At 41.2% G+C, this 12,354-nt stretch overlaps 1 protein-coding gene and 2 non-coding genes across 3 annotated transcripts in view; 1 reads left to right on the top strand and 2 right to left on the bottom strand.

The window, feature by feature from the left end:
• AKAP6 (A-kinase anchoring protein 6) overlaps positions 1–331 on the bottom strand; it is a 584,567-nt gene extending 584,236 nt beyond the window's left edge. The window contains exon 1 of the mRNA XM_073895064.1: positions 232–331. The gene's annotated coding sequence lies outside the window, so the exon portion shown is untranslated. The remainder of the gene's footprint in view (positions 1–231) is intronic.
• A 3,952-nt stretch (positions 332–4,283) lies between these two features.
• On the top strand, positions 4,284–4,390 carry LOC112822903 (U6 spliceosomal RNA). The gene has a single exon (XR_003207873.1). It is a non-coding gene; the product is annotated as a U6 spliceosomal RNA (small nuclear RNA).
• Positions 4,391–5,476: 1,086 nt separating this feature from the next.
• Positions 5,477–5,583, bottom strand: LOC112822904 (U6 spliceosomal RNA). Its single transcript, XR_003207874.1, has one exon. It is a non-coding gene; the product is annotated as a U6 spliceosomal RNA (small nuclear RNA).
• Between the last annotated feature and the right edge of the window lie 6,771 nt (positions 5,584–12,354).

The following is a 12,354-nucleotide window of genomic DNA, read 5'->3' as shown; positions in this document are numbered from 1 at the left end:
AAATGAATGTTTGGACAAATTTTGCATGTCCATTAACAAGAATTATTTTGCACTGCTATCAGTTATCTACAATTTACAGAGTTTCCACCAAACTGGAATCAGAAAACCCTGGAGGGTATTCTCTGGAGTCTAGGCAATGGAGCTGTCCACCTGGGCACAAGTTTTTCCCATACAAGGGATACCTCTCCCCTGAAACCAGAAGACAGGAAAGAGAGAAGCATGTGTACTTACGTAAATTTGTAGTAAGGACAAGAAATTAAGGAAACTCATCTCTGATAGTCTCTCCTGGTCTTTTTTTCTTTCCCTTCAGTGAAAAAGAACATGAGGTTGTCTGCTACAAATTAAAGGAAGTGGTTGCTGTGAAACGAATCCATGCATAAAAATATCTCACATCAGCCTTACCACAGTGACTTGCTCATTTCATTTAAAGCCTGTAAAACACAGATACGTCATCTGGGAGATACGCTGGATCATCCTTTTAATGCCTTGGCACAGGCTAATCCTCTGGACACTGTAAGAAGTTAGGTTTAGGAATCTATCACTAGGCAAGTTTGTGAAACAGGGCGCTAGCGTATTTTACTTTATGGGGTTCACTAGCAGAGCCCTGAAGAAATAAAACCCAGGACTGGTGAGTTTTGAAAGATCCTTGGAGTTCTTTCTAGGTGAGACATTTAGGAGAAGTACTAAGAAGTACTGGGTACTCAATGAGTGCAACATGAGGGAAGGAGGAAGAGCATAAAAGGAAGGGAGTAGCAAAGGAAGGGGTCCGGTGGGGAACTCATACAAGCTTCACCTGATGCACAGTGTGTCCAATGGAAAAGAAAGTAGACAAGAGCAAGAAAGAAGGCAGATGATAAGCCTGAGGCAGATCTGTGAAGGCTGAGAGCTCACAGTAGAGAAAGACGAAAGAAACAGAGGACAATTAAATCAGAACTTTCAGGGGAGGGCTCTGGCACTATATATATATTTTTAAGATTATTTATTTATCTATTGGAGAAAGAGCGCAAGCAGGGGGAGCTGCAGGCAGAGGGAGAAGCAGGCTCCCCGCTGAGCAAGAAGCCCAAGGCGGGACTTGATCCCCTGGGATCATGACCTGAGCCAAAAGCAGACAATTAACCAAGCCACTTCGGCATCCCTGGCACTGGTATTTAATAAGTTCTTGTGGAGATTACAACCTGCAGCCTACGTTGATAACCACTGTTCCCCAGCTGGAGTTCACCAAGTAAAGCCTATCATTGATGCTGTGGTTCTAAGTGATTCATCTGTTCCCTACTCAAGAGAATGTGAAGATTTTGGTCGAATTTCTTCTTTTTTATTAGAACAAAATTCCTGAAGAGAAAATGACTTGTGGTTTTTGCCTCTTTCAATTGTGTCATATCACTTTCTGTGGAGACAAAGAATAGGTAGACTTTCCACTTATCAGCGTGTACTACTGTTGCAGTCAAACGAGAATTCAAAAATGTGGTTGTAAAAATAGCAGGCTTAAAGTCTTTACTCTTTTTTTGTAACCTATTACTAATACTACAAGTGGTACAGTGGAAAGAGCAATGGGTTTGGCCTCAGAAGATGACAGAGCCACTGACAGTATTGCCCAGGGAAATCATGACACACTTATTTCAGCCTCAGTTTCCTTCTTTGAAAAATGAGATACTACATCTCTTTGGATCTAAAATTCCACTGAATGTAAGATACACCATAGTTTTACATAGCACTAAAGAAGGACAGATATTATTTTATTCCCCTGCTAATGTAAATGGTTGGAATTATTATGACAAGATTTTTGGTAATAAAGTTCAAATGTTCCAAAATATAAAAATAAAACTCATTTTTTCTTATTAAAAAATTCAATGAGGTGAGAAAAATCTTTTCCTTTTTCTCAACAAATAAGTATTTTATTATAGTCTAATGCATCCCCCCAAAAGGGAGACACAGTTATATTTTATTTTTTATTTTTTTAAAGATTTATTGATTTATTTTAGATAGAGAGAGGGTAAGAGCATAAGCAGGAGGCGCAAAGGGAGAGGGAAAGAGAATCTCAAGCGAACTCCCACCGAGTACAGAGCCCAATACAGGGCTCGCTCTCACGATCCTGAGATCAGGACTTGAGCTGAAACCAAGAGTCAGAGGCTTCACTGACTGGCCACCCAAAGTGATATTTTAATTTGTTTTTATAAAGTAAAAACCTTTAAATCAATCTCTCCTAAAGTCAATTTGTTAACAATCCCTACTGAGACTTTTTTTTAGAGTCAAATCTTAACTGAAGACACAAAAGATTATCTAAATAAAAGATTATCTAAATAAAAAACCACCTCCCTTTTAACTTTTCTGTATGACTTCCAAAGATGTGATGAACAATTCTATCTCCCCGCAAGAAAGTGACTGGAGATCTACATATGCCTAACCAGTGATAAGAGCAAGAATTGCTTTTGTCAAAATGTAAATATGGGATCTTAAAGATTTTTTTTAGCTTAGCAGAAGTGTTTTTAGCTTAAAAGAATAGTGTTAATGTTGCAAATTTGTACTGTGAAGACATGAGAGTAATTATAAATGCGTATGTGAACCGGCTAACTGTTCAGTTAGCGACGTATCCAACTGTAGAGGGGAGGAGGTACAGGGGAAGAACAAACAGGAGCAACAAGACTGTAGGGGAACACAAGAGTTTGGAGAAAAGGACAACTGTGTGACACAAACAAGACTAGAGTAAGGAAATCTAAGATGTTAAAAATCTGAATGTCTCTAACACACTGTCCTACTGGATGAGGCTTTCAATAAAGGGATAGCCGGACAGAAAACAACACTCAGGAAATATCCAGAAACACACACACACACACACCCCACATCAGTCTACCTTCAAACAGGGATGAGGCTGGGTGGAGCTATTTTTCTTATCCAACTGATTGTACACAAGAAAGTGTGGCTGAGGGTTATGTGGTGAGGGAGGTGGGACCTGGAGACCCAGCACACAGGACAACATTAAATGGCTCCGGAAGAGCCTCTCAGCAGTCAGGAAACAAAAACACAACGTCAGTCTGGCCTAAAAGTAATTTATTAGCGCACTTTAAATTATGGAAAAGATAGAATGATCCGAAGATTCAAACAACATCCACCCTCTTCAGTCATTTCTTGTCCCGGTGTTATTCTCTCAATTTTCTTCCTTGGGGCACAGAACTTGGGACACGAGGGGCCTTGGGTTTAGGTCCTTACAGCTCATGAGCCATGGATGAAAAACAACCCCACAAGCGAACCGCCAGACCCTCTACCCAGACAACGTTCATCACTGTACACTAAAATGATCCAGTGAAAGATTTCTGGGAAACTCTAATGGAGGCTCAGGCTGATGACCTCCCCCGAAGCCACTGCTTCTGCCAGACGTTACATGCCTTACGCTGAGATGCAGTAAGAAGTAACACAACCTACCCATGAAGCCCGCATGCCGAAACAAAATGGGACCAGGATCTAATTAGGCCTTTGTAGCTAACTAAATTTTCAAGAAACACGAAGGAAAGAGACACGAGTTAAACAACATCGGTAAGAAATGAGCCAAATGCAAGTATTGTTACGGTCCACGGGGTAAATACCCCGTTTCGCCAATGAGTCCATGGCATGAAGAGAAATGGGCGTTATTAAGAGGATGACAGAGACCTAGCGATATCGCGATCAAATACAATGTGGGACGGGGTCTCCTGTAGGTACATATGACAAATCAACAAAGTGTAATTTCGAAACAATCAGAAATTTGAACGGAGAGTGAATATTAGGTGATATTAAGGAATTACCTTAACTTTTCGAGGTGTGATAATAGCGGGTGATTACTTTATTATTATTTTTTTTAAGTATTCCTCGGGATAGTTTAAATGGGAAACGTGCTCTAAAAGCGCGGCACCGCCCGGCCGGGCCCCTCTTCGCACCACAGCTGCCTCACGGCCTGCTCGCGCCCCGCGCACTGGCGCTTCCGCCGCGCTCGCCACTCCCGGCATGCTCCGCGGGCCCAGCGCGACGGCCACAGGGCCCACAGTCCCAGGCCTGGGTCCCGCGAACGGCCCCTTACCCAAGGTGCTCCGGGCGCGGCGCTCATTTGCATATGCCACCCGACAGGGAAACTCGGCAGGCCGTCGCGGCCCAGCCAGCGTAGCGCCAAACATGCGAGCCTCGTGGGTGGCTCCGTGTCACCACAGTTCCCCAAACATTCCGTGGTCACCGGGGAGGCGCACGTTTCGGTCACCCTAACTATGAGAGGTGAGAAGCTGCCGTGCCTTATATAGGTGTTGGGCGGGTGTAGTAGCGTGCTCGCTTCGGCAGCACATATACTAAAATTGGAACGATACAGAGAAGATTAGCATGGCCCCTGCGCAAGGATGACACGCAAATTCGTGAAGCGTTCCATATTTTATGCAGCTCCCCAGTAAACTGCCTCTCTTCGCCGAGTAGCTCTGAGGAAATGGTCGGTACCGGTTAAAGTACTTGAATAATGAAATTGTCACATTTCACTAGAAAAATATTGCTGTAGAGCAGTCTATGGCCTGTGAAAGAAGCTGAATTGCACGTGGCAAAATATGTGCAAACGTGTCGTTTGTACATATCTCGAAGATGAGAAAATGTCAACTTGTGTTTCCTTACAGAATTTAGGAATTCTGAAATAGACTTAACGTATGATCTCGTCTCCCTCAACAACATAAACTCGAGGCGCCAAGAGTATTGGCTCTGTTGGGTGGTAGAACACTAGCGCATGAATTGGTCCATGAATCCTTACAAAATCACTTCTAAATTATTAAATTGCTAAATTATGGCTAAATTAATGAATCCTTGTTAAAGGAAGGAAGCAACATTAGTGCACATTTCTTGCGCCTACGATGTGACATTCTTTGGTCGTTTTAGACCTGAGTGTAAACGCTCTGTGTCACTGCGAGTTGCATTAAAGCAGGGACTTTTACCAAGGAGTAGCGGTTACACCGGATGAGATCAATGTTGGCGGTGGCCTGTGGATCCTAGAGTTCCAGGACTAAGTGAACTGGCTAGAAGCGTCAAGCCCATTCGGATCTGCTTTCGCGAGTCCTTCTGAGACCGCTTTTGTATGCCTGTTTTCACCTGGCATTTAAGGAGCACCCAGAAATGCTGGTTTGCCTAAATCAGACGGATTCTGTGATGGAAAATTTGACTAAGAGGAAAGTTGATTGCCCAAACCCAAAACAGATTTTAACCAATGAGAACGAGCGTTCGATGCAGATACTAGGATTGCCTAGGTCACTTAGTAATAGTGACGTGACGGGCAGCCATGAAGATGCCCGGGGGCCGTGGAGGTCAAGTCTCATCTCCAAGGACATAGGATTCCCCGGAAGGCCCGGAGAACCTCCCAGGTGTGCTGGGCTAGTAGCCGCTAGCGGAAATGCTTAGTGAAAGTCGCAACAGACCGCCAGAACTTTTCCAAATCCCATTCCGGTGCTTAATCCGTAGAGTGGCAGTTTACTGGGGAGCTGCATAAAATATGGAACGCTTCACGAATTTGCGTGTCATCCTTGCGCAGGGGCCATGCTAATCTTCTCTGTATCGTTCCAATTTTAGTATATGTGCTGCCGAAGCGAGCACGCTACTACACCCGCCCAACACCTATATAAGGCACGGCAGCTTCTCACCTCTCATAGTTAGGGTGACCGAAACGTGCGCCTCCCCGGTGACCACGGAATGTTTGGGGAACTGTGGTGACACGGAGCCACCCACGAGGCTCGCATGTTTGGCGCTACGCTGGCTGGGCCGCGACGGCCTGCCGAGTTTCCCTGTCGGGTGGCATATGCAAATGAGCGCCGCGCCCGGAGCACCTTGGGTAAGGGGCCGTTCGCGGGACCCAGGCCTGGGACTGTGGGCCCTGTGGCCGTCGCGCTGGGCCCGCGGAGCATGCCGGGAGTGGCGAGCACGGCGGAAGCCTCAGTGAGCGGGGCCCCTCAAGGGCCGGGCAAGCAGCGGACGAGGGGGCCGTCAGGCCGCCGTGGTGCGAAGAGGGCACAGGCTGGCGCGACTGAGGTCTCCCTGAGGGCTTGTGAATCGGTTGACTTGCTGAGACACCGGGGCGCGGGGTCGAGCACGGGTCCTCCAAGCAAAGTAGGTATGTAGCGTCACCGATATTTCAGCCGTGACCCAGGGGCCTTATGCTAGTTCCAGAAGACTTCGTTGAAATAAGCTCTGCGTCCAACCCTCCGGGAGATGCCTGCCAACAATCTGACCACTCCTTTCGGAACACGGAGCACCACCCCTTAGATTGCCCCGGGCTCAGTGAGCACCTGCACGTGTCTCGTGCCTGAGTCCATTCTGCGCAGGCGCCACAGGGAACCGGGAAGGGCGTGCAGAGGAGCCCGGATGGGTGGCCACGCCCTTCACAGGTGTCTTCCTGTAAGGCCGTCTTGGAACCCGGCCTGCAACCCGCTAGAACACTGAAGAACGCGGTTAAGCGCACCTGTTTGGCCTGAAAGGTGGATTCGAGGAATTACGCTATGAGAGTTGGACTGGAGAATCATTCTTGTACTTCCTTACACTTCCCGCACCCTAACCCTAGCTCTGTTACGACACAAACACGCAGGACAGACCTACTTGCAGGGAATACTGGAATGTTAGTGTTAAATATTTGATTTTAACTACTGCAGAGACCATACTGCTCAAGTCACAGCCTTGTGTATTGTGAAATGACGGCCACAGGTGAAAGCCTCTGATATTGAAGTGGTTACAGTACTCTATATACTGAAATAAAATGAAGGACATAGGTTTGCCGGCATTGTGTTAAAATGGCATCCTTAATAAGTAATATGGTATATTTACGTATAATAAATGGAGTTTTGCTTTTCTCTTCAGTCTGTGGTCATCCTACCCTTTCTCCGAAAATATGACACAATATTTTGAAATAAAAACCTGAGAAAGATCAGTAATATTGAGAAGTTTTTAAATTGGTACCCAATTTTATGATGTATTACAAGAAAGTAGTGTGAAACCCTGTGAAAGTTTCTGGTATTGCTGAGACAAAAATAGAGAAGAAACAGCCTATAGAGATTATTGGTAAACCTATCTTTCCCTTTGTTTATTATTATAATCCTTTTCTTTCACAGCTTTTGAAAGTAATAAAAACACTATGTTCATCTCCCCCTCAAAAAAAAAAAACTAGGCAGAAACAAGATGCCTGTTGAGTTAAATTGTCCAATTACAAATAAAATATGCTTGATATATTTTTTCTAATGGCTTTTCTCCAATAAGCCAGTTCTGATTTCAAAGCTATTAAAAAATAGTAAATTGATGTTCAGTTGTAAGATTTGAAGAAATATATAAAAACCCTTTCATGTTCTTGCTCTCTTTAGAAACCTTACAACCAAACAGTTTATTAACGGTTACATGGTTACAGGAATCTATAATTGGAAGGATGGTCAGAGTTCTAGGGTCATGAACTTGAGGTCTCTACCAGTTGTAAGCTCCTTCAGTCAGGCTACACTGCAGGATGACCACATTTAAACACTTTATATTCTAAAAAAAGAAAAAAGTGTTGACATATACAGAACAAAAAGTTGTATCTTCACAAGAGATCAAATCTTTTGGGAGAAAAAAATCTTTATAACGGCTTTGAATTATCAGATGTCATGGCACTACTGAACAATGTGCTATTAAAGAGCTAGAACAGAGTTTCTCAGGCGACTTATGTTTGACCCCTTTTATAGCAATAAATTCTCTTTAGACCCCTAGTATTGCTGAAATTCTATTTTTGTTGTTTAAATATGTATAAACATAAAACTGGGCATAAACTCCTTACTCTTACAACTGTTATAAACTCTAAAACCAAAGCAGATTTTCAAATTAAATACAAAACTACAAATCAATGCAAGCCAAATAAACATTAATTTATTGCAGTAGATGATGTGTTTGGCTGAAACTAAATCACCATTGTTGGTTTTGATAGGGGAAAGATGTAGCCTCAGGTTCAGTTCTATAGTCTTTCTGTGTGGTGACAATTGCAGAGAATACTAATTCATGTTAAGTAAGCTCTGAAAAAAACAACCTTTGTTTGCAACCAAATTACACAGATTATACAAATTTTACAGAAACTGGAACATACATTTTTTTATTTTAACATCTATGGAATGAGGACACAGTATACAGTAGAGATGGGCACTGACAGCCTAAGAAATAAGGTTCAGTTCAAGAAAATCAGCCCTCATACTTAACACTCTGCTAGTGAGAAATCCTTGAATGTCAGTATGTTACTTGATGAATCTAAAGCTGTATTATTTATTTCAATAAATGGAGTTAGCATAATAATATAATTGAAATCAGCATGAAATGTATAATCAAATTTTGCTGAAATTTGAAACAAGAAAAGAATATCCAAAGTTAGTTTTAAATTCTTAGAAATATTTTTTAACATTTTTGTTTGTTTTACTTCAGTCCTGAGCTCATAGGCTGTTGAAGACAAAGACAGAACTAGGCCTCTCATAGTGTTTTATTGTCTATGTGCTTGGGACTATATTGGCTAATATTTCAACAATTGTTGGCAAGATAGAAAAGAATTAACAGAGAATCTGTATAATCAGAAATGCCCTCTCACCCCCAAAACAAGGCATACAGGTTCCTACAAAACAAGTCTGACACAGACATCACAGGCCTTGTGGTTTTTCAAACAGGCTCAGCACTATGTTTGCCATGAATGAGGCTTGAGAATGCAGAGTTTCACAGAGGCAATTAGTATCTCATTTACATCATTTCAAAATTGATCATAAATCAGATTTTATTATTATTGCTTCCACTCTGTTTTCAATTTAGAATATTCAAATTACCATTAAATCTTTATTTGTATAGAATGTCCTGAAAGCATTTGGCTTTCACTTGGTACAAATACATCATTTATATTATTTAGTCTGCCTCTGTTCATTTTCCATTAGCCTCTACAAAATAGTACATTACTCAGTGGCATGTCATTTTCATGATGTGAAATCAAAGTATTGATTTGTTAAAAACATAAACTAAAATCTTGGTCATTGAAAATGCTATTTATATTATCACTAGGAAACAGAAACTTTGCCTTCATAGACAACATAAGTATAGTGGCAGGCACTGGCCGTTGCTATCACTTAACTAGCAAGACACAACAACCAAATACCAGCCAGTTATATACACTGTCACATTGATGGTCCCTTAGCTCAGTAAGATGAAATGGCAAATGTAAATGCAAATTCACTTTGGAATCTCATGGCAACTTATTCCAATGTGTCAGATTCTGCTTATTTCAATATTTTAAGACAATTATCCCCCCAAAAATGTTTCTTTTAAAAATCCTGTAGAAAATCCTTTGACCCTTAAGAATCTCTCTGGAGACTCCAAGAGATTCCAACAAACTAAAAGACAACCTACTGAATGAGAAAAGATACTTGCAAATGACATATCTAATAAAGGGTTAGTATATAAAGAACTTATGCAAATCGACACTAAAAAAAACCCAAATAATCTGATTTAAAAATGAGCAGGGGGTGCCTGGGTTGCTCAGTTGGTTAAGTGTCTGACTTTGGCTCAGGTCATGATCTCAGGGTTCTAGGATTGCGTCCTATATCTGGATCCATGCTCAGCCGGGATTCTGCTTCTCCCTCTCCCTCTCTCCCTCTGTCCCTTCCCCGACTCGTGTGCTCACTCACTCTCTCTCTCTCAAATAAATAAAATCTTTTTTAAAAATGAGCAGAGGACATGAATAAACATTTCTCGCAAAGATTTCAAAGACAGGACACAGAAAGCAGAAGCCATCAAAAAATTGATAACTGGACTTCTTCAAAATTAAAAACTTCTGGTCATCAAAATACAGGTTTAAAAAAAAATGGGCAATCCAGAGACTGGGAGAAAATACTCAGGAAAATTTCACAATCAAATATCAGGAAAAGGATGTATATCTCTAATAAATCAGGAATTCTTATACCTTGACAATAAAAAGAACAAAAACCCAAATAAAATATGGGCAAAAGACTTGAACAGACACTTCACACACACAAATATAAATGGTTAATAGGCAAATAGAAAGATGCACAATGTCATTAATCATCAGAGAACTGGTAGTTAACACACAATTATTACTATTTCACACCTATTAGAATGGCTAAAATTTAAAAGATTGACAATACCAAATACTGGCCATTATGTGGAGCAACTGGAACTCATACATTGTTGGTGCGAGTGTAAACTTGTTTAACTTTCAGATAATTGTTTGGCAGCTTCTCACAAAGACAGACATACACTTACACTGTGACTCATCACTTCCACTTCTACATATTTGTCCAGGAGAAAGTAAGGCATGTGTCCGCAAAGATTCATCTGAGAAAGTTTACAACTGCTTTATTCATAATAGTTCCAAACTAGAAATATTCCAAATGTCCATCAACAGGAAAATGGATGAATTTTACAAATTTCAAATGAATACTACTCAGCAATAAAAAAAGAACACATTACTAAAAAGCACAACAACCTTGATGCATTTCACAGGCATACTGCACAAAAGAAGCCAAACATGAAAGTGTACATATTGAATGATTCCATTCATATGATGTTCAAGAACAAGCAAAGCTAACTTAATAGTGATGGAAATCAGAACAGAAGTTGCTTAGGGGAAAGGGGAAAGGGGGATTGACTAAAAGATGGTATAGAAGAACTTTCTGGAATGATGTAAAGTTCTATTATCTTGATCAGTGTGTGGGTTACATAGGTATATGCATTTATCAAAACATATCAAGTATACACTTGAGATGTGTGCATATCTCCCTTATAAAGTGTACTGCAACAAGACAGCATGCTTCAGTGAAAAAGAAGAAAGCATCAGTAACAGAAGAACTGTTGCTGAAATCTCACACTGACGGGCTTGCTGCTTCTAACCAGTGTAGTGTGGTTCCTGGAAATTTACACTCTAGCTATACTCCTTTACTAAACGTATCAATTCCATCTAATAACAGGGCATTTAGTAAAGCTGATGGGTGTTGCCACTGTGGAGACTTCATCAAGTTGATTTCAGAAATACATAAATATACTTCAGTATATTTCACGACACTTCAGTGCACTGAATATTTTTCAATTTATATTAATTCCTTCATGCAATAAATATTTATTGAGCACCTATTATGTTCTAGGCAATGTTATGGACTCCAGGGGTACAATCGTGGCCAAGTCACTACACCCCTTGCTTCATGGAGTTTCACTTGAGTGTGGAAGAGACAGACAATGACAAAGTACACAAATAAGTAAATGAAGTGACTTCAGGTGGTGATAAATGCAATGAAGAAAATGAAATATTCAGCCACACTTCATTCATTTCTGAGAAATCGTGTGTGAATTACGTATTTACATGTCAAATTACATGTCATGTTCAGCTCCAGTATGATTTCAAAGATCAATTCCTGAATGTTTTTGTTCCCACTATGTGATGAAAACACATTTTCCAAACATGAGAACATGAAGCCCTATTTCATCCATGTACATTTATGTACATTTTAATTTTCTCACACACTCTTTTTTTTTTTTTAAAGATTTATTTATTTATTTATTTATTTGACACAGAGAGAGAGAGCTAGAGAGGGAACACAAGCAGGGGGAGCGGGAGAGGGAGAAGCAGGCTCCTGGCTGAGCAGGAAGCCCGATGTGGGGCTCGAGCCCAAGACCCTGGGATCACAACCGGAGCCGAAGGCAGACGCTTAACGACTGAGCCACCCAGGTGCCCCCTCACACACTCTTTTAAAAAGGACAGATTGACAATTCACCAGATCATTACACACAAATAATAGAGCATATGGACTGTGCATTTAAGTAAAGTACTCCACACTGTTAAGATCCACCATCATAATTTCACTGGGAACTCCCTTTTTCCTCAAAGCCTTAATATTTAAGGAATTATACTAATAAGTAACTGGGACTTTTTTTAAGATTTTATTTATTAATTTGACAGAAACACAGCAAGAGCAGGAATACAAGCAGGGCGAGTAGGAGAAGCAGGCCTCCTGCAGAGCGGGGAGCCCAAAGCAGGGCTTGATCCCAGGACCCTAGGATCACAACCTGAGCTGAAGGCAGATGCTTAATGACTAAGCCACCCAGGTGCCCCTAACTGGAATTTTTTTTTTAACATACTAGCTTGAAGTGACCCATGAAAATCAGACTACATACCAACTGCTCATTCATCACACCAAGCATGGTAAAGAGACTAAAAGTTTAAGACTCTAAAGGTCTATTTGCATCTAGTACCTTGGAATTGTTTGAGAGTCATGCAGTTGAGCCACAGGATTTCACTGGTTTAAGCATGTTACCATACAATAGTATTGTAGTTTTGATCTTTTAAAGTTATTCTGGTTCTCATAAATGGAGGAA

The sequence above is a fragment of the Callorhinus ursinus genome, unplaced genomic scaffold (assembly GCF_003265705.2).
Source record: "Callorhinus ursinus isolate GAN/ISIS: 27379988/994484 unplaced genomic scaffold, GSC_fseal_2.0 scaffold8, whole genome shotgun sequence".
Taxonomy (NCBI): Eukaryota; Metazoa; Chordata; class Mammalia; order Carnivora; family Otariidae; genus Callorhinus; species Callorhinus ursinus.
Note: the sequence above shows the minus strand (reverse complement) of the source record. Positions and strands in the feature narration are given on the sequence as shown.